Here is a 27062-nt window from a genome sequence, read left to right as displayed (position 1 = left end):
TAATTCAACAACAACAAAAAATAAAAAATAAATGAAAGGTGGATCGGCGATGGCTAGAAGACCGGTGACGTCGACCGCCGAACGCTGCCCGAACAATGAGAAGAACCGACTTCGGCAGAAGTCGTGACACAAGTGCAATGTGTTGACTGTTGACATGCTGTGAAATGGAATGCTCTTTAAGCTCAATTTCAACAATTTCATTGTCCAGTGATGGTCTTGGGTTAACTATTCAACTACCGAGACATTTTTACTGTATGTGTCGGTTACATGGAAAACGTGTCATATTTCTATTAGAGAGGTGTGATTTTTGATGTCTAAAACAAGTGAAAATGTTTTGAGATATTTTTAGAGCATAGAATATTCATACTTTGCATTACTCAGCTCAGCTCTGATTAACAAACAGGTTTGCTTACACAAGCTATTTGTTTTCATTTTCATGTATTGTGGATGACTCATGTGCATGGGGTGCCTGCATTTCTGCTTACCTGGTCTTATTGGCTCAGGGGGTATTCATTGGACTTATGTTTTGGTTCTGTGAGTGTCTGTGTCTGTTTTTCATTATGTGTTTGTGTGTGTGTTTGGGGGGGGTGAGAGTGGGTGCATGCTGGCCTTTAAAAGCCTGCTTAATGCTGTTTCTGTGCTATTGATTCGAATGTCATCATTTGCAGTGGGAGACTGATCAAACTGTGATCAGCGAGAGTGTTTTACACTCGAGGAAGATTTGTTTCTGAGCAGAGCATATGATAGCTCTAGCCATTAAGTTAAGAGATCCTTGTGTGTGCCGGTTAAGCATGCAGCAGCTGAACAGCTGGACATGGATTTGAGAAGGCGGAGGCAAGGATTGTGTGGTGCTCTGTATAGGCTTCTTCAACTGAGATGAACAGCAGTGAAGGTATCTGCTCTATCCAATACATCCAATTTATAGTCAGGGCCATATGGCTGAAATTGTAGTTATGGAGACAGATGAGAGTGGGTGAAAAATACTAAATTCAAGAGAAGTAAAAATGTGAACATTATGGTTCAAGGCAGCAACACCCCTCAATATGTAAGTAGATGAAGAGAGAGAGAAAGAAGGAGAGAGAGAAATAAATAAATGAGAGGGAAAGAAATAGGGAGAGAGAAAGAGTGAGAGAGAGCAAGCGAGAGACTTTCATTAGGCTAGTATGATTCTCAAGCCAACTGCTGTAAACTGTAGAGATTCCATGTTGGAGAACTTAATCCTGTTTTCATGAAAACAGAATTAGAGGTAGAATGTTTTGGTGCATTGTTGTGACATTACATATTCGAAGCTAATCTGTCATCTTGTCAAGGTGACCATGCTCAGACCTGCCCCTGCCCCATATAATTAATTCAAGACACGAACGTACATAAATAGCTCAAACTGTAGGATAAATGTAACATGATTCGTTTGACGTGCAGGGTGGCCTATATGGTTTATATATGGAAATCCACAGTCACTGCGCCCTTGGTTGCGCGTCTTTTATGCTGTGTCTCTTTAAATACAGTAGGCAGTGCTGTCGGCCTGTGTGGAGCGCAGAGCGCAGTTACGGCTGTGGTGTGCACGACCCGCAGGGCTGTTTGACAGGCACTCTGGACACAGAGAGACAAGTCGCCTCACCGTGACACGCTGGCTGCATCATACCGACTTTGACCTAACAGCAGATTACGGGGTACGGAAATGATCGTCTCCTGCATACCGTCATCAACATAATTGAGTTTGCTTCAAGGACCATATGCTATTCTGCCTTATTCTGTCATTGTAAATAAGCTTGTGGCAGCATCCACAGAATGCTGTATTGAACTAGACAGAGATTGGTTTGTAACGGGATTGAGAATCGCAGTGACAGAGGACAGACGCACGGACGTTATGGTGAAGACATGAATTAGAAACCCTATCGCAACATTTAGACTACCACTGGATCTATACTCTTCATTTTGTGAGAAGCCAAGATTGTGAATGAGAGCTCTATCAGACCGATTCTTATTTCAGAGTTGCGTCTTTCCATTAGGTTCAGACAAATATTTCCGTATATGCGGTAACGGATTGTATTCGACTTTCCCTTGGATTACTCTCTTATGACTCCTATTTGAGGTAGGTTATGCACCTTATCATATTTTATTTTTTTAAATGAAAGTTGTCAAACAATTATTATTATTTTGCCAGATATGAAATTGTAGGCTATTATGGGCGTTTTCTATAAGCATATGAACATTTACATGTAAATGTATTGTACTCTATAACGTCTATCAGCAGATTTCTAATGTATCAAATCTGGTTCTATCAGCTGGTTTCTACAGTATAATATCTGAGAAATGTGCCCCCATCACAATTGTTGACTTTCAGACAGTGTAGTGTAATTTCAGCAAACCCCATGCAGTGATACAACTTGTTCACTACTCATCATTGGTCCTCTTCTCTCCCCTTGGATCTTTATGTATGCTGCAGTGGGCTCTGACATACATGTAAGTAATACAAACATCAGAATGTAGCCTACAGCCTATAGCTTATTAAAAGTAGACCATTATTTTTGCAGCCTGCTGAAGGTTGTGGTGAGAGACCTACTTGTTGTGTTTACTATATGTACTTACATGTATTTGTAACTGATAGATGCGTGCACACACACACACACACACACACACACACACACACACACACACACACACACACACACACACACACACACACACACACACACACTACATCTTAATGTACGTCAATTGTAAAGTCTTTTGTCTGCCATGTCTTTTCCGTTACGTGTCGGACCCCAGTATAACTAGCTGTCGCCATTGGCGTCAGCTGATGGGAAACTAAATCAAAATCAAAAAACCAAATGATCACTGGTAGTTAATGGTGGAAAGAGTCATTATCACTGAGCTGACATGGAAAACAACAGATGGGCCTACCATTACCGGACCAGGATGCCTGCTTTATTTATTCTAACAGACTCTAAATGCAAGAATAGTTTTATTTAATTCATTTTCTTGCATATGTTCTACATATATTACAAAGAAAGAGGTCAAAACAATAGTCCCAGAAAGAGGGTAAAACAATAGTCCCATTAGCAAGTTATTTGATTTTGGACTGGTATGTGATGCTATCTATATCTATCTGATTCACCTCAACCTCAAATAAGATCAATTTGTTTAATTTGTGACTACCAGCACTGAACACAGTGTGGATCTCACAACAACACCTTGTGATACATGCAGGGTTTATTTGGATTATTTAAATGCTAATGGAAATGTGAGAGCGCCCTAGTCTCCACCAGTAGCCAACTCATCATGCCGAGTCAGTGGCTCAGCTAGGCTGCATGTAATTATTCCCCTGCCTGTTCTGGAGGGCTGGCTTTATGTAAATATCATGTGGCCTTGAATCAACACATCGCCACTCTCACTTGACCCAAAGTGTGAAGTAGCTGGACTTTCTTTAGAGCCCTCATGCTAATGTTTAACTAGCATAATGATTTGCAGATCCACCTCAGAGAGCAGAGGAGACCTGCCTGTCTCTCTGCCTTCCTGACTTTCTTCTTTCACTTCCTTCACCCTCTGTTGTTCTGTTACTAGAGCTAATGACATGCTTAGATATATGTTAGGAGATTTATTCTCCTTTGTGGCAGCTCAGTAATGGGGCAATTGACTGAAGTGATATTCAGTGGTATTTATCATGAAGCATCATCATCTGTCAGCAGGTGCTCTCCAGAAGCATATTTATTCAGTAAGGACTGGAGGTAAGCAAACATTCCCACATTTAATAGCTTTCTTGGGTCAGAATAACAGAATAGCAATATCTTAAGTCTGTAAAATGACAACAAGGCATTGAAATGCCCAGTTATTAATGCTAGGACTGTTGCCATTGTACAGTAGCCTATGGGCAATTCCACAGTAACAGAAATGTATGACAAACAAAAATCATTGATTTGAAAGTTTAACAAACCATACAACTCTGTGCACAAGGATACTCTGTGCACAAGGATACTCTATGCACAAGGATACTCTATGCACAAGGATACTCTATGCACAAGGATACATTACTTGGGAAATGTAATTACAGTAAAATCCCCCTCAGGGTTTTATGTAACCACGTTTTCCAAACACTCTGCAGAAAGATAGGGGTGTCAGCTATGACATGGCACCTTGAGTTTGGTTATTGAACTACAGTAAGTGGGGTGAATTTACACCCGGTAACGAAATTACATTATGGGTCCCTGATCTGTACAACACAGAAATGCATAATTATGGATATGAATGTCATTCTCTGTTTCACAAGTTTGGACATCACAGCTGAGAATTGCAGGGCACAGTAGAATACAGCACAGTAGAATATAGCACAGCAATGCAGAGTAGAGTTTAGTTCAGTACAGTATACAGTACAATATACTGTACTATACTATACTTTTATTTACTGTCCTGCATTGTACTGTACTCTACTGTGCTCTACTCAATATACTGTATTACACTGTACTCTACTCAATGTACTGTATTGTACTGTACTATCTAAACTTGGGAAACATATGTCTATGATAGGTTCAGATTTGGTCTAGTCCAGTCCATCTGTGGATGTCAACATGAAGGCCAGAGTGGACTGACCAAATTTCAATGACTTTTCAACGTCTATGGACGTCCGGTGTTGGTCGGTGCTCAGTGGGTGAGGATGCTGGTTACAGTAAATGGAAAGAGAGGGGCTCATGGGTAGGTGTCAGTAAGAGCTGGGAGAGGTGACATTAACTGGAGAGTGAGTGAGTGAGTGAGTGAGTGAGTGAGTGAGTGAGTGAGAGAGAGAGAGAGAGAGAGAGAGAGAGATCACCAGACAACAGAAAGACAAAGAAAACAGTTATCAGTTGAACATAACAGTACACCAGTGGAAGAGAGGACAGTAGCAGGTAACACAACTGTGGTTTGTGACTTTTATGATATCCCATTGTAGCCAATTCAGTTGCAGTAATTCCATTACCAATTTGGATGATGGAATTACGAGTTTTAATCACTTAACAATACATAAACAAAATAGTGACATTTTTTGTAAAATCACTATAACTAATTGGTAGGTCTATCTTTACACGTTGCTTCTGTGAACTTTCATTATCGTCGCTCATGACAAATGAGAATTTTTTGGAGGCAATATTTCTTAAACTTACAGAAGGTAAACAATATCTCCAAAACTAAATATAAGTGTTGGTATTAGTTGACAGGGGTGTTTACGTCAACATGATTGCCTTTTGATGTATTTCTGATACCCTTTAAGACTTTTTCATGTTGATGTTTTTTAAGACCTCTTTTCCATCCATAAATCAAAGCCTTTACTTATACATGTCTAATTTTTAAGATGGAAAATGGTTGAAAAATGTATCTATGCCTTCAATTTCCCAAAAATATAGAGTCTTAGCTTTCATTTGACATTTGTTCCTCATGGGTCCTTTTCCATGGAAATACCCGTTGTCATCACGCTCTCGGGATAAAAGGGTATAAAACCCAGTACCCACTATTAATGACAGGTCGTATATATACACTGCTCAAAAAAAATAAAGGGAACACTAAAATAACACATCCTGGATCTGAATGAATGAAATATTCTTATTAAATACTTTTTTCTTTACATAGTTGAATGTGCTGACAACAAAATCACACAAAAATGATCGATGGAAATCAAAATTTATCAACCCATGGAGGTCTGGATTTGGAGTCACACTCAAAATTAAAGTGGAAAACCACACTACAGGCTGATCCAACTTTGATGTAATGTCCTTAAAACAAGTCAAAATGAGGCGGGGGGCCAGTCCATAGCATCAATGCCTACCTCTTGCAGGATCTGCTGACACACTCCAGCCACATGAGGTCTAGCATTGTCTTGCATTAGGAGGAACCCAGGGCCAACCACACCAGCATATGGTCTCACAAGGGGTCTGAGGATCTCATCTCGGTACCTAATGGCAGTCAGGCTACCTCTGGCGAGCACATGGAGGGCTGTGCGGCCCCACAAAGAAATGCCACCCCACACCATGACTGACCCACCACCAAACCGGTCATGCTGGAGGATGTTGCAGGCAGCAGAACGTTCTCCACGGCGTCTCCAGACTGTCACGTCTGTCACATGTGCTTAGTGTGAACCTGCTTTCATCTGTGAAGAGCACAGGGCACCAGTGGCGAATTTGCCAATCTTGGTGTTCTCTGGCAAATGCCAAACGTCCTGCACGGTGTTGGGCTGTAAGCACAACCCCCACCTGTGGACGTCGGGCCCTCATACCACCCTCATGGAGTCTGTTTCTGACCGTTTGAGCAGACACATGCACATTTGTGGCCTGCTGGAGGTCATTTTGCAGGGCTCTGGCAGTGCTCCTCCTGCTCCTCCTTGCACAAAGGCGGAGGTAGCGGTCCTGCTGCTGGGTTGTTGCCCTCCTACGGCCTCCTCCACGTCTCCTGATGTACTGGGCTGTCTCCTGGTAGCGCCTCCATGCTCGGGACTATGCTGACAGACACAGCAAACCTTCTTGCCACAGCTCGCATTGATGTGCCATCCTGGATGAGCTGCACTAACTGAGCCACTTGTGTGGGTTGTAGAAAGCACCGCCAGCATTCAAAAGTGACCAAAACATCAGCCAGGAAGCATAGGAACTGAGAAGTGGTCTGTGGTCCCCACCTGCAGAACCACTCCTTTATTGGGGGTGTCTTGCTAAATGCCTATAATTTCCACCTGTTGTCTATTCCATTTGCACAACAACATGTGAAATTTATTGTCAATCAGTGCTGCTTCCTAAGTGAACAGTTTGATTTCACAGAAGTGTGACTTGACTTGGAGTTACATTGTGTTGTTTAAGTGTTCCCTTTATTTTTTTGAGCAGTGTATTATATGTGTCAACACCTTCTACTTTTAAATCAGATGGATTAATTATTAATTATTAAGTCACACATTTTGAGAAATTACATTTTGATTTGATTTATTAGCATCCCCATTAGTCGACACCAACGACAACAGCTAGTCTTACTGGGGTCCAACATATAACCAAAAATACATTACAAACAAAATACTTCACACTTTATGTACATTTAAAAAAACATCATTATCTTTACTGTAGCTGACAGACTAGGCTAGTGACATGAACGCTCAAGGGGGATTCAATTCTGAGTGAGGCTGTGCCAAGCAGCAACAGGATATCTAAATAATGTTCCTCTAGCCCCCTCACAGTTAGCTTGGAACAAGAGGCAGCCAGGTGCTCTCAATGACTGTTATTGGAATGTTAACTAACCACGGGGAAAACTGATGCATGGTACAGTATTTTGTAGTATTACCCATTCGTTCTTATCAAAACGATTGAATTCTCAGCATTCTCAGGAGAATACTGAGAATTCATTCATTCCAATTATACACCAGGGCAGCTGACACGTTCGTTGTGGGTGCTCATTCCTGTCAACCTTACAAGAATCTTTCTAAGAACACTTTTTCAAAATACAGTGTGTAAATAAAGGTAACTGCCCAAAGAAAGGAACTACTTTAGTAAATTCCACACAGGTGTAGTCCCTGAGTTAATTACGCATCATGCTTTGGGTCATGTATAAAAACTCCCAGTTTCCCATTGTTTTGGCTACCATGGCTAGAAGAAGAGATCCCATTGACTTTGAAAGAGGGCTCTCAAAGAATCATAGGGTGCTTAAAGGGTGTGTCTCAGTCACCAGATCTCAACCCAATTGAACACTTTTGGGAAATTCTGGAGTGGCGCCTGAGACAGTGTTTTCCACCATCATCAACAAATCACCAAATGATGGAATTTTCTCGTGGAAGAACGGTGTCGCATCCCTCCCAATAGAGTTCCAGACACTTGTAGAATCTATGCCAAGGTGCATTGAAGCTGTTCAGGTGGCTCGTGGTGCCCAATGCCCTATTAAGACACTTTATGTCAGTGTTTCCTTTATTTCGACAGTTACCTGTAGTATTTCAGAGGGGTTTATTGCTAGCAGGCTTAGCACCCAGCCCAATGGAGCACTTTAAAGCCTCTCAGATATGCAGCCCTCTGCAGAGCCATGACCAGAGCAGCAGTGTCCAGAATCACAGTGATGAAGGCTTTGAATTTCTTCAGCATTTATGTTGCTTCCTTATCTCTTTATCCTCTTGTTGACCTCTCAGCGACTCCTCATGGATCGGAACCAGTGACTCTGGTCTGTGAAGATAACCAGGGGAGCTGACTTGAAGGAGAACATCCATGTCTGAGCTTGTCATAGCATTGAAACCCTCTGAACCCTGCTGCTTTATGGGGAGGCACTGTACTTTACTGTATGTATGTTTGATGATGTGCTCTCTCTATCGATATTTCATCGTCATGAATGGATGCCAAGATTCTCATTAGAGTGTATACAGAAATAGCCTGGCTATAAAAAACTGAGAATCAGTGTTGAGTGCTTAAGCTCTGGCATGTGGACAATGGCTCCTCACTGTTCCCTGGGCTTCGTCAGTGCAGTGTTTCAATGAAATGGTACATTAGACAGAGGGAGTTGATGGTTTTCTGTACTCATTGTCAAATGCTGTTTTGGAGCAGAAGAAGGCTGAATGTTTCAGACCAGGAATAATCATAGACAGACAGAACAGCAGATCTCTGACCTGTCAGTTATAAGGAGTTGAATCAGGGGTTGAAGTAAAGAACAGTGAATAATACACGCCCATCATCTCAATGCAAACAGTATAAAGCCTCCAAATTCAGACAGGTTAGTTAGGCATTGTCTCATCTATGACCTCTATAAACAGTGAGACACAGGACTTATATGTATATAGTGATGGCTCAGTCATATGTTTTTCTGAGGGAAATGACAGAAACACATACGTACACTTACAGCTCTGTGATTGTTTCTAGTATAAGTAAGTATGACTATATGTTTCATGTTCTCCTTTGTGGCACAGAGGAAAATGCTCTATTTGTCTGATAATATTGTTGGAACTAGAAGCACAAGCATTTCGCTATACTCGCATTAACATCTGCTAACCATGTGTATGTGACAAATAAAATTTGATTTGATTTGATATTTCCTTAAAGGACAAGATGATTTTGGAGTGGGAATTATCTGCAAGACTCTTTGATCAGTTCCTGGGAAGGCCCAAGGAGGGTTGACTTTGCTGTATTCATATCTCAGACAGATTTTTTGCTCAGACCGGGATAATCTGTAACAGTGCGATTTTCCAGTAAATAATACTCAAGTAATAACTGCCTGAAAATGGTAAATTAACATTGTGTGGAGAAAGGCCAGACTATGGGAAAGCCCTCAAATATGAGACTTAAGTATCAAGATGATGTCCTAATTGGGTATAACATTGACATTGTGTGTGTGCACGAGTGTGGGTGTGTGTGCGTGCTTATATATTTACATGTGTTTGTGTGTATGTCGCTGTTATGCATTCCATTCACTTCATCCTCATCGAACACTTTCATGTTTTGTTTATGCTGATGTTGTTATTCTTGAGGAGTTTTAAGAGCCAGCCTGTGGACAGATGTTCCTCTCGGAAGGATGTGAATACTCCTCCGATGGGCCTCCTCCAGCAGACAGCACATAGAGCAAGGCACCCTGTGTACAGTTTTAGGAAGGTGGTGGTGGGCTGGTACTGGTGTGTGTGGGTGGCTGGGGGGTTCAGCATGCTGGGATGCAGCTGTCAGTGAATCACCAGTGTGTTTCCCTGCACGCTGTAGAGTCTGTCACTGTTAACATGTTGTTATGGAAAATTCGGCAACCACAATCTCTAACGGCGTCTGCCTGGCCATTAGCTGTGGGGTCTGCCCACCGAGGAGGAAGGATGATGGATCAGCTGTGTTAAAGGCGTCCCAATGGCGATGGATGACTGCGGGACGCCATAGAAAGGGCTGGCCACTATCAGCACCGTCACAGAAACAAGGAGATGACTTGTCATCAGTCCCGTCATTAGCCAAGGTCATTACTGTAACACTGCTAGTCAGTGTGTGAATCCACTCTATAATGCCGGTTGTGTTTAGAGGTGGCTTGTTTATATACTGTAATGTGGTTATCAACAGCGGGCTCATACCGTCATACCCTCGGTCCTTATTGTATCCTTGAACTTGAATTGATGTTGTGTTTTGATGATTTAAATGTATTCAGTTGGCTTTGTCAGTCATTTATTTATTGTATTGCAGAGGAAGTCATCAGAACAGGCCAGTACCTGTATGCTCATCATACCCAGCATTCACATCATCTATCAATCAACTGGTTTTGAAAGGTTGATACCAGGTCTTCTCAGTTGGCAGAGTTGAAGTAGATAACGCATATGCTATTAAGCTCTTCCCTGACACACACATGGTTATTAACCCAAAATGGCTGATTAGGTCTGATCGTTGGCCACTGCAGAAGAACCTTCCCAAGGCCTAATCACGTGATTCCCTCATCAATAATAACTCTAACTCTGACACTACTCTACTCTCCCCTTGTGTGTGGGTGTGGGTGTGTGTGGGTGTGGGTGTGTGTGGGTGCGGGGGTGTGTGTGTGGGGGTGTGTGTGTATGTGTGTGACGGAGAGAAAGAGTGTGGACACTAGAGAATTAGAGAGTGAGGGGAAAAAGAGAGAAAGAATAGTCCATTATGTAGTCAATGGCTGACCTTGAGATACGGCCAGTCATAGGGATTAGAGTATCAGCCAACTGTAATTGCTGACCTACAATAACAGACCCTCTTGTTCATTCTTGAACTTGGTTGCTGATACACAAACAACCCTTTGTATGCATCAAACTACTGGATCATGTTTTCTCTTCCTGGTTTACCAAAAGGGCACTACCTGCCAACACCCATCCTCCTAAAACACAGCCTTTTAGTTCTCTGGTTCCACTTTCAGCACGTCTTAAAGCAGAGAGATGTAGTTACTGGCGCCAGTGTGTAACTCAGAGAGCCATTTATCTTGGGTTAATCCTGAGCCTTAAACTAAAGCCCCATTGATATTTAACACACAACTTCCAAAGCCTGGAGATTTCCACGCTATTATATTCCATTCTGCAAATTAATTCCCATATTAAAGTAATTAATGCCTCCTTAGGCTGATGAGCGTTGGAACATGTGGGAAGAAAGATAAACACAGCATTTATTTCATAATTTATCTTTTTGTTTTGAGCTACAGTTTCTGACTGATGAATTCAGGCTCTGTTTGGTTAACAAGTTGCAGATATTACCCAGATCTTCCCCTTGCTGGTAGAAGAATGCAACTATAGTATGGTCTGCAGTTACACATACCTAATCTTCACAACAATCTTCTTGCACAATAATGTAGTTTACCAATTTAAGGCCTAGTTATGTATGGTGAATCTGCACTGCATGGGACAGTAGGAAATAGGAAATGGACTGACACATGGGATCCAAACCCATATTCAGAAAGCTCTGTGAAGAATCAGACAGGCTTCACTTAAAAGAGGAAAGGGAAGAGATATTTCATCTTAATTCTCCTTCCTCCCTCCAATGCAGCACCAGTTGTTGGTCTGATAAAGGATATGAGAAGAGAGATCCCCTGTGGGTCTGTCTGTCTGTCTACAGGGAGAGGCAGCAGCCTATCAGATCTCCTCTCCTCTCCCCTCTTCTTGGTGGACCCTAATTGGGCTGTCACACCTGCCATGCAGATTTGTCAGAATGCTATGAAGTGAAGTTCCTCGCAAAATCACAGGGTGCATCCCACTGTTCCTGCTAGAAGTCGCTACATACAACAGGCCTGTTACTGCTGTGTAATTCAAATCAAATCCAATTTTATTTTTCACATTTCGTAAACAACAGGTGACTAACAATGAAATGCTTACTTACGGGCCCTTCCCAACAGTGTAGAGAGAGAAAAAAGATAAATAGTAGAAAAGTAATAACACAAGGAAAAAAACTATTATCATGGAATAAGTGGTTAAACGAGTACTAATGAGGGGCCCACAGTTGGTTATGCACCGTTGGGAACAATTACATGAAGGATGAACCTTAAATGTTCTTACAATATGTTTTCTGCTCTTCATGACTAGGATTTTGTAATGTAATGTAATGTAGTAGCCAAGCTCTGTCTTTTTACTATAAGACCTGCAATTGTTACCGTTCTACAATGTTTTAATTCAAAGAGTTGGCTCCTGCACTACAAGCATCAAATAGGATGTCTTAAAGGCCCAGTACAGTCAAAAACACGATTTCCTGTCTTTAATATATAGTTCCAAACTAGGAGATTGGAATAATACTGTGAAATGATGATAATGCCGTTTTAGTGTAAGAGCTGTTTGAAAGGGCTGCCTGAAATGTCAGTCTGTTTTGGTGGGATGGAGTTTTAGCCTGCCTTGTGACATCACCAGATGGTAAATTAGTTAATAGACCAATAAGAAAGAGAACCAAACCTCTCTGCCAGTAACAGCTAGTTTTAGGTTTTCCCCGGCCACTAGGACCACTCTCAGACAGTCTTGGCAAAATTCTTGCTTGATAAATTGCTCTTTGCTATTTAAAAAAAAAATGTTTAAAACAATCACAGTAAGGTACTTAATTGTTACCCAGAAATGATTTGATATTGAGATAAAAACATCTGCATTGGACCTTTTAAGTATTAGCCTGGCATTGTTTCTAGTCTGGTGATAAGCAGTAAGCACGCTCATTCATTCTCCATCTGTCAGTGAAGTCACATAGGTCTGGTGAGATGTGTGGTGTCACGTTATTACACAGTACCTGGTCATCCACGTGGCAGGGCCCATGCCATGTCAGCTCCCATTATCTCCTGTGTCTACTCTGTGTTGACAGCATGTGTCAGTACCAGGTCTCTTATAGATGTGCCTGAGGATGACTCAGCTCACTCAGTCCCTCACTGACTCCCCGGTGGAAACATTTCCCCATGCAGCCACATGGACTTAAACAAGGTCTTGCTGAAAGGTTAGATTGAGGCCAGGGTTGGGAATGCTATATTGCTGCTACTACAGTATGTAGCTATGACTTATTCATGGAGAACATAACCTTAAGTGTTGCTGGTATGATTGTACCTAGGCTGGGAAAAGGCTGTGTGACTTCTGTAGATGAATGATGCTTCAAATCCTAAGTGGGTGTTATACTATTATTCTGTGCTTGCCCCTGAATACACTACTCTCCACTCATCGTACCCATATTTAAAGCAATGTTTGAATTAGGATTTATTACTACTATTTTCCCTTAGCAACCTTCATGGCTCATACAATTTCCTCCTTGCCTTCCTCTACCCCCCTCTTTTCTCTCTTCCTCTTCATCAGTTTTATTATCTTTTCCTCCAAGTCTCTACTACAACTCTGCATGGCCACTTCCCCTGAGAAGGAGAGAGAGAATGAGAGAGAATCTCTCCCTCTCTCCATTTCAGCTGGGACTTGAGTGCTTTGTGCACTTCATATTTTATTCATCCTGTGAGTGAGAGGCTGCAGTACAGAGGCTTCCTCAGTCCTGTGAGCCCAGAGCACGTCTCGGCAGCTGTCATACTGTCTGCAGCCCAGCTGCACGTATTCTCCCTTCTGCGGCAGCAGCACACACTCATATCACACCACTCTCCACTGGACACACAACACATGTATACCTCCCCATAAAATACAAAAGCTGCAGTTCTTTGATTTCCTTTTCCTCAATCTCATGTCATGTGATATTCTGATTGCATGGACACAAAAGGCAGTGCATTCTGAGACCTGAAAAGCAATGATACTGATTCTTAACAGAGTTGCACCTTTTCCTTTTGTTTAATCAGTTTACTAAGAATCTGGAATCACTAATTAGTGATGTGCAACAGGAATGCACTTTTAAAAAATTCTTAACCTCCACTGTTGGATAGGAGATTGAGGTTACAGTAGATTCCAACATGCTCCTCTTCATTATCCATCAACCCTTTAGGGCTACACACCTTCATTAGCTTCTTCCTTCCTGTCTGAGTGAAGAGGCAAAAAGAGCATCAACAATAACAACAACATCAGTATTCCAGAAATAGAAACAGCAGTGAGCAACTGGGACTCTAACGATAACGATAGCCTCTAACGATGGCTCCTCTTTAATTAATGTGGCTGTGATGATATCTGGCTGCCGGTGCTACTCAGCCTTTTCAGGCAGATTGGCGTGATGAGTAGGCCCATGGTTCATTGGCCATTCCGCAAGAGGAGGCATGCTCACGGAACTCTCAACCCCAACCTTACCCCACACTACCCCATCACCCTCTCTCTTCCCCAAAACAAGTACATCCAGCCCTGTGAGTCCTGGCCACTGCCTGACATGACTGCTCACTGTTGCAGAGCTCTGATGGAAAGACGAAGTGCCCTGGGCTTTCGGAGGCGATCCACTGCAGTGGTAAAGCAGTGTTCATCAGGGTGAGAAGCAGGTTCACACGCTTCTCATCCTCATCATACCCTCTCTTGGTGTGCTAAGGTTCAGGACAAGGCCTCTGGAGTCTGCTCAATCTCCATGGCTCAAAATAGTCATCAGGCTGTTCAGGTTTTCCTGAGGAGAACTAGAAACAGAGTGTAGAGTCCATGGACATTGTGAGGACATTGAGCTTTCTACACCTAGAAATGCTTTCTGAATAGAAAATAATGCCTTAAAAGCAGTCCACAATGAAGGACTATTTGGAAATCTGAAATGTAGCTCAGTAAATCTCTGCTCTTGCTAATGATACATGTACAGTAGAGGTCGACCGATTAATCGGAATGGCCGATTAATTAGGGACGATTTCAAGTTTTCATAACAATCGGCATTTTTGGACATCGATCACAGCCGATTACATTGCACTCCACGAGGAGATTGCATGGCAGGCTGACTACCTGTTATGCAAGTGCAGCAAGGAGCCAAGGTATGTATTGATTTCTTAAAATCAATACACAAGTATATATTTTTAAACCTGCATATTTAGTTAATATTGCCTGCTAACATGAATGTATTTTAACTAGGGAAATTGTGTCACTTCTCTTGCGTTCTGTGCAACAGAGTCAGGGTATATGCAGCAGTTTGGGCCGCCTGGCTCGTTACGAACTGTGTTTCCTAACAAAGACAGCCAATTTCGCCAAATGGGGGATGATTTAACAAAAGCGCATATGCGAAAAAGTACAATCTTTGCACGAATGTACCTAACCATTCCTAACCATAACCTAGCCTTTCTTAAAATCAATACACAGAAGTATGTATTTTTAAACCTGCATATTTAGTTAAAAGAAATTCAGGTTAGCAGGCAATATTAAACTAGGGAAATTGTTTCACTTCTCTTGCGTTCATTGCACGCAGAGTCAGGGTATATGCAGCAGTTTGGGCCACCTGGCTCGTTGCGAACTAATTTGACCGAATTTTACGTAATTATGACATGACATTGAAGGTTGTACAATGTAACAGCAATATTTACACTTACAGATGCCACCCGTTAGATAAAATAGGGAACGGTTCCGTATTTCACTGAAAGAATAAACGTTTTGTTTTCGAAATGATATGGATTTGATCATATTAATGACCTAAGGCTCGTATTTCTGTGTGTTATTATATTATAATTAAGTCTATGATTTGATAGTGCAGTCTGGCTGAGCGGTGGTAGGCAGCAGCAGGCTCGTAAGCATTCATTCAAACAGTACTTTACTGCATTTGCCAGCAGCTGTTTATGACTTCAAGCCTATCAACTCCAGAGATTAGGCTGGCAATACTAAAGTACCTATTAGAACATCCAATAGTCAAAGGTATATGAAATACAAATGGTATAGAGAGTAATAGTCCTATAATAACTACAACCTAAAACTTCTTACCTGGGAATATTGAAGACTCATGTTAAAAGGAACCACCAGCTTTCATATGTTCTCATGTTCTGAGCAAGGAACTTAAACGTTAGCTTTTTTACATGACACATATTGCACTATTACTTTCTTCTCCAACACTTTGTTTTTGCATTATTAAAACCAAATTGAACATGTTTCATTATTTATTTGAGACTAAATTGATTTTATTGATGTATTATATTAAGTTAAAATAAATGTTTATTGTTCATTCAGGATTGATGTAACTGTCATTATTACACACATATATATATATATATATATATATATATATAAATAAAAATCGTCAATTAATCGATATCAGATTTTTTTGGTCCTCCAATAATCGATATCGGCGTTGAAAAATCATAATCGGTCGACGTCTAATGTACAGTACAGTGTAATATGCAGCCATGTTCTGCTGCATAGTGAAATGTGCCAATTTGAATGTGCCTTTTAGTTTCATTAGACTCCCAGGCTGTTAAAACAAGAAACTGTTTGTTCCTTGAGCCCCTCACGGTATAAGCACATACTGGTCTAGAGTCAGACTGGCAGACAGACAACTTTCTGTTCCCCCCTAATCATGTGTCATCCTATCTGAATTGGCCTTGAGACATTGTCACACAGCCAAGAGGAGGAGTATTGCATATTGAATGTTGAAAGGGGAGATATTAGACATTAATAGACGTTAATAGACATAGACATTAATGTTCAGTAGGAAGCACCTAAAGGTTAAGGCCATTAGACATCCTACTCTTGATAAGGAAAAGGTAAAGAATTATCATTCCATCATCATGCTGGTGCGGCAGCTCAGAGAGGCTGTTTTGTTCATGTGGAATGAGGGACGGGGGATGGTGGACGGAGGTGAGGGACGGGGATGGTGGACGGGGTGAGGGACGGGGATGGTGGACGGGGGTGAGGGACAGGGGATGGTGGACAGGGGTGAGGGACGGTGGATGGTGGACGGGGGTGAGGGACGGGGGATGGTGGACGGAGGTGAGGGACGGGGGTGAGGGACGGGGGTGAGGGACGGGGGTGAGGGACGGGTGGGAGTGGGACCCTTACAGAAAAACCACATGATTTCACATGGAACACTTCACATGTTTAGTTTCATGTTATCAATCAATCAATCAATCACATTTATTTATAAAGCCCTTCTTACATCAGCTTATGTCACAAAGTGCTGTACAGAAATCCAGAAATCCAGCCCCAAACAGCAAGCAATGCAGGTGTAGAAGCATGGTGGCTAGGAAAAACTCCTTAGAAAGGCCAGAACATAGAAAGAAACCTAGAGAGGAACCAGGCTATGAGGGGTGGCCAGTCATCTTCTGGCTGTGCCGGGTGGAGTTTATAACAGAACATGGACAAGATGTTCAAATGTTAAATAATAATAATCACAGTGGTTGTCGAAGGTGCAACAGGGGTGAGGGACCTCAGGAGTAAATGTCAGTTGGCTTTTCATAGGCGATCATTCAGAGTATCTCTACCGCTCCTGTTGTCTCTAGAGAGTTGAAAACAGCAGGTCTGGGACAGGTAGCACGTCCGGTGAACAGCTCAGGGTTCCATAGCCGCAGGCAGAACAGTTGAAACTGGAGCAGCAGTACGGCCAGGTGGACTGGGGACAGCAAGGAGTCATCAGGCAAGGTAGTCCTGAGGCATGGTCCTAGGGCTCAGATCCTCAGAGAGAGAGAGAAAGAAAGAAAGAGAGAAAGAGAGAGAGAGAGAAAAAAAGAGAGAGAATTAGAGAGAGCATACTTAAATTCACACAGGACACCGGATAAGACAGGAGAAATACTCCAGATATAACAGACTCAAATCAAATCAAATTTTATTTGTCACATACACATGGTTAGCAGATGTTAATGCGAGTGTAGCGAAATGCTTGTGCTTCTAGTTCCGACAATGCAGTTATAACGAACAAGTAATCTAACTAACAATTCCAAAAAAACTACTGTCTTATACACAGTGTAAGGGGATAAAGAATATGTACATAAGGATATATGAATGAGTGATGGTACAGAGCAGCATAGGCAAGATACAGTAGATGATATCGAGTACAGTATATACATATGAGATAAGTATGTAAACCAAGTGGCATAGTTAAAGTGGCTAGTGATACATGTATTACATGAGGATGCAGTCGATGATATAGAGTACAGTATCAACGTATGCATATGAGATGAATAATGTAGGGTAAGTAACATTATATAAGGTAGCATTGTTTAAAGTGGCTAGTGATATATTTACATCATTTCCCATCAATTCCCATGATTAAAGTGGCTGGAGTAGAGTCAGTGTCATTGACAGTGTGTTGGCAGTAGCCACTCAATGTTAGTGGTGGCTGTTTAACAGTCTGATGGCCTTGAGATAGAAGCTGTTTTTCAGTCTCTCGGTCCCAGCTTTGATGCACCTGTACTGACCTCGCCTTCTGGATGACAGCGGGGTGAACAGGCAGTGGCTCGGGTGGTTGATGTCCTTGATGATCTTTATGGCCTTCCTGTAGCATCGGGTGGTGTAGGTGTCCTGGAGGGCAGGTAGTTTGCCCCGGTGATGCGTTGTGCAGACCTCACTACCCTCTGGAGAGCCTTACGGTTGAGGGCGGTGCAGTTGCCATACCAGGCGGTGATACAGCCCGCCAGGATGCTCTCGATTGTGCATCTGTAGAAGTTTGTGAGTGCTTTTGGTGACAAGCCGAATTTCTTCAGCCTCCTGAGGTTGAAGAGGCGCTGCTGCGCCTTCCTCACGATGCTGTCTGTGTGAGTGGACCAATTCAGTTTGTCTGTGATGTGTATGCCGAGGAACTTAAAACTTGCTACCCTCACCCCCGACCCTAGCCCTCCGACACATAAACTACTGCAGCATAAATACTGGAGGCATGTTATCACATGTTGCTTTACATGTTGTCACATGCTATCACATTAACTCCACATAAGATCATATGTGATCACATGTGAAATTCATGTGTTTTTTCCACAAGGGGAAGCAGGTTAATGCTTTACACAATTCAGATTCAACTGCCGTCCATCTGAAACCTGCTCATGCCACCTTCTTGACATTATCTACAGTGTGTGTGTGTGTGTGTGTGTGTGTGTGTGTGTGTGTGTGTGTGTGTGTGTGTGTGTGTGTCAATGGACAGGACAGGATGGGGGTTTGGTGACTAATTCTGTCCAGAAATAAACAGCTACTATATTTAGATAAACAGGAGTCAGAGGTCAGGTGAGCCCATACGCGAGCTGGCTGCTTGGCTCTTTATCTGAATCTGGGCTTTAGGGTATCCTTGGCTGCTGGTGAAGTCAGGTTTCAGTTTGTCATTCAGGTTTTCACATTTGAATTTCATCCAAAGGTGCACTCTGTCATTTCTAAAATCTGAAATCTGCATTCAAAAGAACATGCCAGAAGAGACAATATAGCCAAATGAAGAGATAATAAAACCGCAGGTACAGGTAAAATCATAGATACAGGTAAAACCACAGGTACAGGTAAAACCACAGATACAGGTAAAACTACAGGTACTGTACAGCACAAGCTCTTTCAACTTACCATTACTTGACATGCATTGAGCACCGTCACATTGGTTTGCTTGTAAATACACCAACATCGCTCTCTCTCTTTCTCCCACTCAGTCAATAGCAGCAGGCTCTGATTGGATCAATGTGTTTGTTGCCGTCTGATTAGCTTGCTAAGTAGAGTGAAGGTAAGGCTGGGGTGAATGGTGGTGTGGAGTAATGACTGGCCAGGATGTTGGATTAGTAACAAAATTTACAACATTAGTTACAGGTTCTGTTCTCAGTGTATTTGGAATCTATGATCAGGCCACAAGTGATTTGGTTTTGGGTACAGTGTGTACAAAGATGTATCAGATAGTATGGGTTTGGGTATTGTATGTACAAAGCTGTATCAGATAGTATGGTTTTGGGTATAGTATGTACAAAGCTGTATCAGATAGTATGGAACATGTTGACTAATGAGCCTCTCACACTAAGTGAATCTGCTATCAAGGAAGTAATGGTAATTTAGTATTTATTCCACAACAACATGTCTCTCTCTCTCTCTCTCTCTCTCTCTCTCTCTCTCTCTCTCTCTCTCTCTCTCTCTCTCTCTCTCTCTCTCTCTCTCTCTCTCTCTCTCTCTCTCTCTCTCTCTCTCTCTCTCTCTCGCTCTCTGTGTCTGCCTGCCTTGCTGGTGAAAAGGAGCCAGTCTGCGGTGTCCTGTTTCAGGCGTGCACGCTTTGCTGAGATGCTAATCTTTTCCTGGAATAGATTCAGATCTGAGTCAAAGGGCAGGAAGACTGATGTGAGATATGGTGTAATGTAGGAGCTGGGAGAGAGTGGGAGTTGCCTAGGTTGAAAATATACAGGTTAAGACAATGTAATAATTTCATGCCGTTGGGTTAGAAAATAAACACATTCATTGGATCAGTGCCGTAGCTATGAGATTTATTTCGTAATTAAAGCCACGGGATCCTGCGAGTAGGAACGCTGGAACCAAGGAGCAGCATTTCCAGCCAGAGGAGAAATACAGATATTCTGTGGGCCCTGAATGATCGCTTTGTTCAGGCTGGTGAGTGGAAGACATCATTTGATCTCCCATTGACAGAGCTTCCCCATTCAGCAGTATTGCACATAATTACTTATTTTAGGGAGCCATCAGAGAGGGCCAATTCACTCAATTGTTTTTCAAATGTCTGTCTATGGCTACCGGACAGAGTGCTGGGTGGGCTGGGTGGAGAGACTGCGTGGGGGGCCAGAGGCTCAGAGGAGTTGAGGAATCTGAGGTATGGGTGACACATGGGTAAGGAGGACAGGATGACAGAACCTCCTCTGTTGGGCCCATCAATGGCTCCTTCTCTGGTTTTGGTTCCTCTCAACCTGTAAAGGTGAAGGGGCTGCTGCACTGTTTTATTCATTCTCTCTGTCCCTTTCTCACTCACACTCGCTCCCTATTTCTCTCTCTCTCTCACTCCTTTCTTCCTTCCTTCCCTCCCTCTCCCTCTAAAGCGGAAAGCTTCATGGATAGATTATGTTTCACACAGCCTATTGTCCTGTGGAACAAAAAGAAAGCTGATTCAGCTTTTGTGGAAATGCTAGGTGGAACCTGTACAGTCCAATTTTGATTTGCTTAATTGCACCTCACTGCTCTTGGGCACTTTCCATAATCAAAGGAAAGCTATTATCCCTTTCTGCCCATTTCTTTGTACTCTGTAGTTTCCATGGCACCATATGTTCAGAAAATGGTTCTCATCACCAATGTAGTGACTCCATTACACCACACTCAGCTAAAGCTACTATACAGGGCCAGTTGCTACAGTATAGAATTACATTATTTTGGGGGTCTTTTATTTACCTCTTCTCTTTCACTGTAAAAAGGACACCAATGAGCTTAATGGTCCATTGAGTATTTTAAGGATTACAATGAGCCTTTTCCCTGCCACCCATAAGCTTAATTTCTAAGCTTTATATGGCTGACCTAAAACCCCATCCTTTTTGTGCCAAATACAGGGGAATTATTGGGATCTGCCACTTCAATGCGTGCAACTGTGTAAGAATTCACTTGTTTACAAACGTTCGAAATGTGATTTTGCGTAATGCACATCTGTCATTTTTCACCCGTCTAACATGTCTATTTATGTTTTCCTCCTTCCCTTGGTAGCAGTAAAGAACATTTCTTTGCAAACCTCACCAAGAGAGGTGTTGAATACTTTCCCAGTCAGAACAGCACTTTATCTTCCACCCAATATGTATAGGCTATATACTGTATCTCTCTCCCATAGACAGATGTTGACAATTATGGCTCATCTGAAGAGTAGGTATTCAAACTATGACTGGTGTTCAATATATCTACTGTCTGGCTGCTGTTCACTGTCTTGTGGTAATTGCAGCACTGCCTCTGGATAGTTTGTGGGACACAAATACAGCCAGTGTTAGACACTGTACCCTACTACAGCTAGTGTTAGACACTGTACCCTACTATAGCTAGTGTTAGACACTGTACCCTACTACAGCTAGTGTTAGACACCGTACCCTACTACAGCTAGTGTTAGACACTGTACCCTACTACAGCTAGTGTTAGACACTGTACCCTACTACAGCTAGTGTTAGACACTGTACCCTACTACAGCTAGTGTTAGACACTGTACCCTACTACAGCTAGTGTTAGACACTGTACCCTACTACAGCTAGTGTTAGACACTGTGCCTACTACCTAGTGTTAGACACTGTACCCTACTACAGCTAGTGTTAGACACTGTACCCTACTACAGCTAGTGTTAGACACTGTACCCTACTACAGCTAGTGTTAGACACTGTACCCTACTACAGCTAGTGTTAGACACTGTACCCTACTACAGCTAGTGTTAGACACTGTACCCTACTACACACTAGTGAGTAGACACTGTACCCTACTACAGCTAGTGTTAGACACTGTACCCTTACTACAGCTAGTGTTAGACACTGTACCCTACTACAGCTAGTGTTAGACACTGTACCCTACTACAGCTAGTGTTAGACACTGTACCCTACTACAGCTAGTGTTAGACACTGTACCCTACTACAGCTAGTGTTAGACACTGTACCCTACTACAGCTAGTGTTAGACACTGTACCCTACTACAGCTAGTGTTAGACACTGTACCCTACTACAGCTAGTGTTAGACACTGTACCCTACTACAGCTAGTGTTAGACACTGTACCCTACTACAGCTAGTGTTAGACACTGTACCCTACTACAGCTAGTGTTAGACACTGTACCCTACTACAGCTAGTGTTACACTGACACTGTACCCTACTACAGCTAGTGTTAGACACTGTACCCTACTACAGCTAGTGTTAGACACTGTACCCTACTACAGCTAGTGTTAGACACTGTACCCTACTACAGCTAGTGTTAGACACTGTACCCTACTACAGCTAGTGTTAGACACTGTACCCTACTACAGCTAGTGTTAGACACTGTACCCTACTACAGCTAGTGTTAGACACTGTACCCTACTACAGCTAGTGTTAGACACTGTACCCTACTACAGCTAGTGTTAGACACTGTACCCTACTACAGCTAGTGTTAGACACTGTACCCTACTACAGCTAGTGTTAGACACTGTACCCTACTACAGCTAGTGTTACACTGTACCCTACACAGCTGTGTTAGACCCCCTACTACAGCTAGTGTTAGACACTGTGTTAGACACCCTACTACAGCTAGTGTTAGACACTGTACCCTACTACAGCTAGACACTGTACCCTACTACAGCTAGTGTTAGACACTGTACCCTACTACAGCTAGTGTTAGACACTGTGTTAGACCCTACTACAGCTAGTGTTAGACACTGTACCCTACTACAGCTAGTACCCTTAGACACTGTACCCTACTACAGCTAGTGTTAGACTGTACCCTACTACAGCTAGTGTTAGACACTGTACCCTACTACAGCTAGTGTTAGACACTGTACCCTACTACAGCTAGTGTTAGACTGTACCCTACTACAGCTAGTGTTAGACACTGTACCCTACTACAGCTAGTGTTAGACACTGTACCCTACTACAGCTAGTGTTAGACACTGTACCCTACTACAGCTAGTGTTAGACACTGTACCCTACTACAGCTAGTGTTAGACACTGTACCCTACTACAGCTAGTGTTAGACACCCTACTACAGCTACTACTACAGCTAGTGTTAGACACTGTACCCTACTACAGCTAGTGTTAGACTGTACCCTACTACAGCTAGTGTTAGACTGTACCCTACTACAGTTAGTGTTAGACTGTACCCTACTACAGCTAGTGTTAGACACTGTACCCTACTACAGTAGTGTTAGACACTGTACCCTACTACAGCTAGTGTTAGACACTGTACCCTACTACAGCTAGTGTTAGACTGTACCCTACTACAGCTAGTGTTAGACACTGTACCCTACTACAGCTAGTGTTAGACACTGTACCCTACTACAGCTAGTGTTAGACTGTACTACAGCTAGTGTTAGACTGTACCCTACTACAGCTAGTGTTAGACTGTACCCTACTACAGCTAGTGTTAGACACTGTACCCTACTACAGCTAGTGTTAGACACTGTACCCTACTACAGCTAGTGTTAGACTGTGTTACAGCTACACTGTACCCTACTACAGCTAGTGTTAGACACTGTACCCTACTACAGCTAGTGTTAGACACTGCCCTACTACAGCTAGTGTTAGACACTGTACCCTACTACAGCTAGTGTTAGACAGCTAGTGTTAGACTGTACCCTACTACAGCTAGTGTTACACTGTACCCTACTACAGACTGTAGCTAGTGTTAGACTGTACCCCTACTACAGCTAGTGTTAGACTGTACCCTACTACAGCTAGTGTTAGACACTGTACCCTACTACAGCTAGTGTTAGACCCCTACTACAGCTAGTGTTAGACTGTACCCTACTACAGCTAGTGTTAGACACTGTACCCTACTACAGCTAGTGTTAGACTGTACCCTACTACAGCTAGTGTTAGACACTGTACCCTACTACAGCTAGTGTTAGACACTGTACCCTACTACAGCTAGTGTTAGACACTGTACCCTACTACAGTTAGTGTTAGACTGTACCCTACTACAGCTAGTGTTAGACACTGTACCCTACTACAGCTAGTGTTAGACTGTACCCTACTACAGCTAGTGTTAGACACTGTGCCCTACTACAGCTAGTGTTAGACACTGTGCCCTACTACAGCTAGTGTTAGACTGTACCCTACTACAGCTAGTGTTAGACACTGTGCCCTACTACAGCTGTGTTGGACTGTGCCCTACACTGTGTTGGACCCCCTACTACAGCTAGTGTTAGACTGTACCCTACTACAGCTAATGTTGGACTTAGTGTTGGACACTGACTACAGCTGTTAGACACCTACTACAGCTAGTGTTAGACACTGTACCCTACTACAGCTAGTGTTAGACACTGTACCCTACTACAGTTAGTGTTATACACTGTGCCCTACTACAGCTAGTGTTAGACACTGTACCCTACTACAGCTAGTGTTAGACACTGTACCCTACTACAGCTAGTGTTAGACACTGTACCCTACTACAGCTAGTGTTAGACTGTACCCTACTACAGCTAGTGTTAGACACTGTACCCTACTACAGCTAGTGTTAGACACCCTGTACAGCCTACTACAGTGCCCTACTGCAGTGTGTTGGACTGTACCCTACTACAGCTAGTGTTAGACACTGTACCCTACTACAGCTAGTGTTAGACACTTAGACAGCTAGTGTTAGACTGTACCCTACTACAGCTAGTGTTAGACTGTACCCTACTACAGCTAGTGTTAGACTTAGACACTGTACCCTACTACAGCTAGTGTTGTAGACCCTACTGTACCCTACTACAGCTAGTGTTAGACTGTGCCCTACTGCTACCCCTACTACAGCTAGTGTTAGACACTGTACCCTACTACAGCTAGTGTTAGACTGACCCTAGCTGTTAGACTGTGCCCTACTACAGCTAGTGTTGGACACTGTACCCTACTACAGCTAGTGTTAGACACTGTACCCTACTACAGCTAGTGTTAGACACTGTACCCTACTACAGCTAGTGTTAGACACTGACCCTACTGCAGCTTGTTGGACCCCTACTACACTGTGCCCTACTACAGCTAGTGTTAGACTGTACCCTACTACAGCTAGTGTTAGACACTGTACCCTACTACAGCTAGTGTTAGACACTGTACCCTACTACAGCTAGTGTTAGACACTGTACCCTACTACAGCTAGTGTTAGACACTGTACCCTACTACAGCTAGTGTTAGACACTGTACCCTACTACAGCTAGTGTTAGACACTGTACCCTACTACAGCTAGTGTCAGACTGTACCCTACTACAGCCAGTGATAGACACTGTACCCTACTACAGCTAGTGTTAGACACTGTACCCTACTACAGCTAGTGTTAGACACTGTACCCTACTACAGCTAGTGTTAGACACTGTACCCTACTACAGCTAGTGATAGACACTGAACCCTACTACAGCTAGTGTTAGACACTGTACCCTACTACAGCTAGTGTTAGACACTGTACCCTACTACAGCTAGTGTTAGACACTGTACACTACTACAGCTAGTGTTAGACTGTACCCTACTACAGCTAGTGTTAGACTGTACCCTACTACAGTTAGTGTTAGACTGTACCCTACTACAGCTAGTGTTAGACTGTACCCTACTACAGCCAGTGATAGACACTGTTCCCTACTACAGCTAGTGTTAGACACTGTACCCTACTACAGCTAGTGTTAGACACTGTACCCTACTACAGCTAGTGTTAGACACTGTACCCTACTACAGTTAGTGTTAGACACTGTACCCTACTACAGCTAGTGTTAGACACTGTACCCTACTACAGCTAGTGTTAGACACTGTACCCTACTACAGCTAGTGTTAGACACTGTACCCTACTACAGCTAGTGTTAGACTGTGCCCTACTACAGCTAGTGTTAGACACTGTACCCTACTACAGCTAGTGTTGGACACTGTACCCTACTACAGCTAGTGTTAGACACTGTACCCTACTACAGCTAGTGTTAGACACTGTACCCTACTACAGCTAGTGTTAGACACTGCCCCTACTACAGCTAGTGTTGTTGACACTGTACCCTACTACAGCTAGTGTTAGACACTGTACCCTACTACAGCTAGTGTTAGACACTGTACCCTACTACAGCTAGTGTTGGACACTGTGCTAGTGTTAGACTGTACCCTACTACAGCTAGTGTTAGACACTGTACCCTACTACAGCTAGTGTTAGACACTGTACCCTACTACAGCTAGTGTTAGACACTGTACCCTACTACAGCTAGTGTTAGACACTGTACCCTACTACAGCTAGTGTTAGACACTGTACCTACTACAGCTAGTGTTAGACACTGTACCCTACTACAGCTAGTGTTAGACACTGTGCCCTACTACAGCTAGTGTTAGACACTGTACCCTACTACAGCTAGTGTTAGACACTGTACCCTACTACAGCTAGTGTTAGACACTGTACCCTACTACAGCTAGTGTTAGACACTGTACCCTACTACAGCTAGTGTTAGACACTGTACCCTACTACAGCTAGTGTTAGACACTGTACCCTACTACAGCTAGTGTTAGACACTGTACCCTACTACAGCTAGTGTTAGACACTGTACCCTACTACAGCTAGTGTTAGACACTGTACCCTACTACAGCTAGTGTTAGACTGTGCCCTACTACAGCTGTGTTAGACTGTACCCTACTACAGCTAGTGTTAGACACTGTACCCTACTACAGCTAGTGTTAGACACTGTACCCTACTACAGAGTGTTAGACACTGTACCCTACTACAGTTAGTGTTAGACACTGTACCCTACTACA

General features: G+C 42.9%; 1 protein-coding gene across 6 annotated transcripts in view; it reads left to right on the top strand.

The window, feature by feature from the left end:
- The first annotated feature begins 1525 nt into the window (after positions 1-1525).
- Positions 1526-27062, top strand: part of wscd2 (WSC domain containing 2) — a 124425-nt gene continuing 98888 nt past the window's right edge. Inside the window, exons 1-2 of one of the 6 annotated variants that reach the window (XM_042331533.1) lie at positions 1526-2092; positions 2447-2463. The gene's annotated coding sequence lies outside the window, so the exon portion shown is untranslated. Of the gene's footprint in view, positions 2093-2348; positions 2464-19930; positions 20270-27062 lie in introns of those variants that run through there. The other 5 variants (XM_042331528.1, XM_042331531.1, XM_042331530.1 and 2 more) reach the window with 5 other exon arrangements.

This window comes from Oncorhynchus tshawytscha, linkage group LG12, assembly GCF_018296145.1.
Source record: "Oncorhynchus tshawytscha isolate Ot180627B linkage group LG12, Otsh_v2.0, whole genome shotgun sequence".
Taxonomy (NCBI): Eukaryota; Metazoa; Chordata; class Actinopteri; order Salmoniformes; family Salmonidae; genus Oncorhynchus; species Oncorhynchus tshawytscha.
Note: the sequence above shows the minus strand (reverse complement) of the source record. Positions and strands in the feature narration are given on the sequence as shown.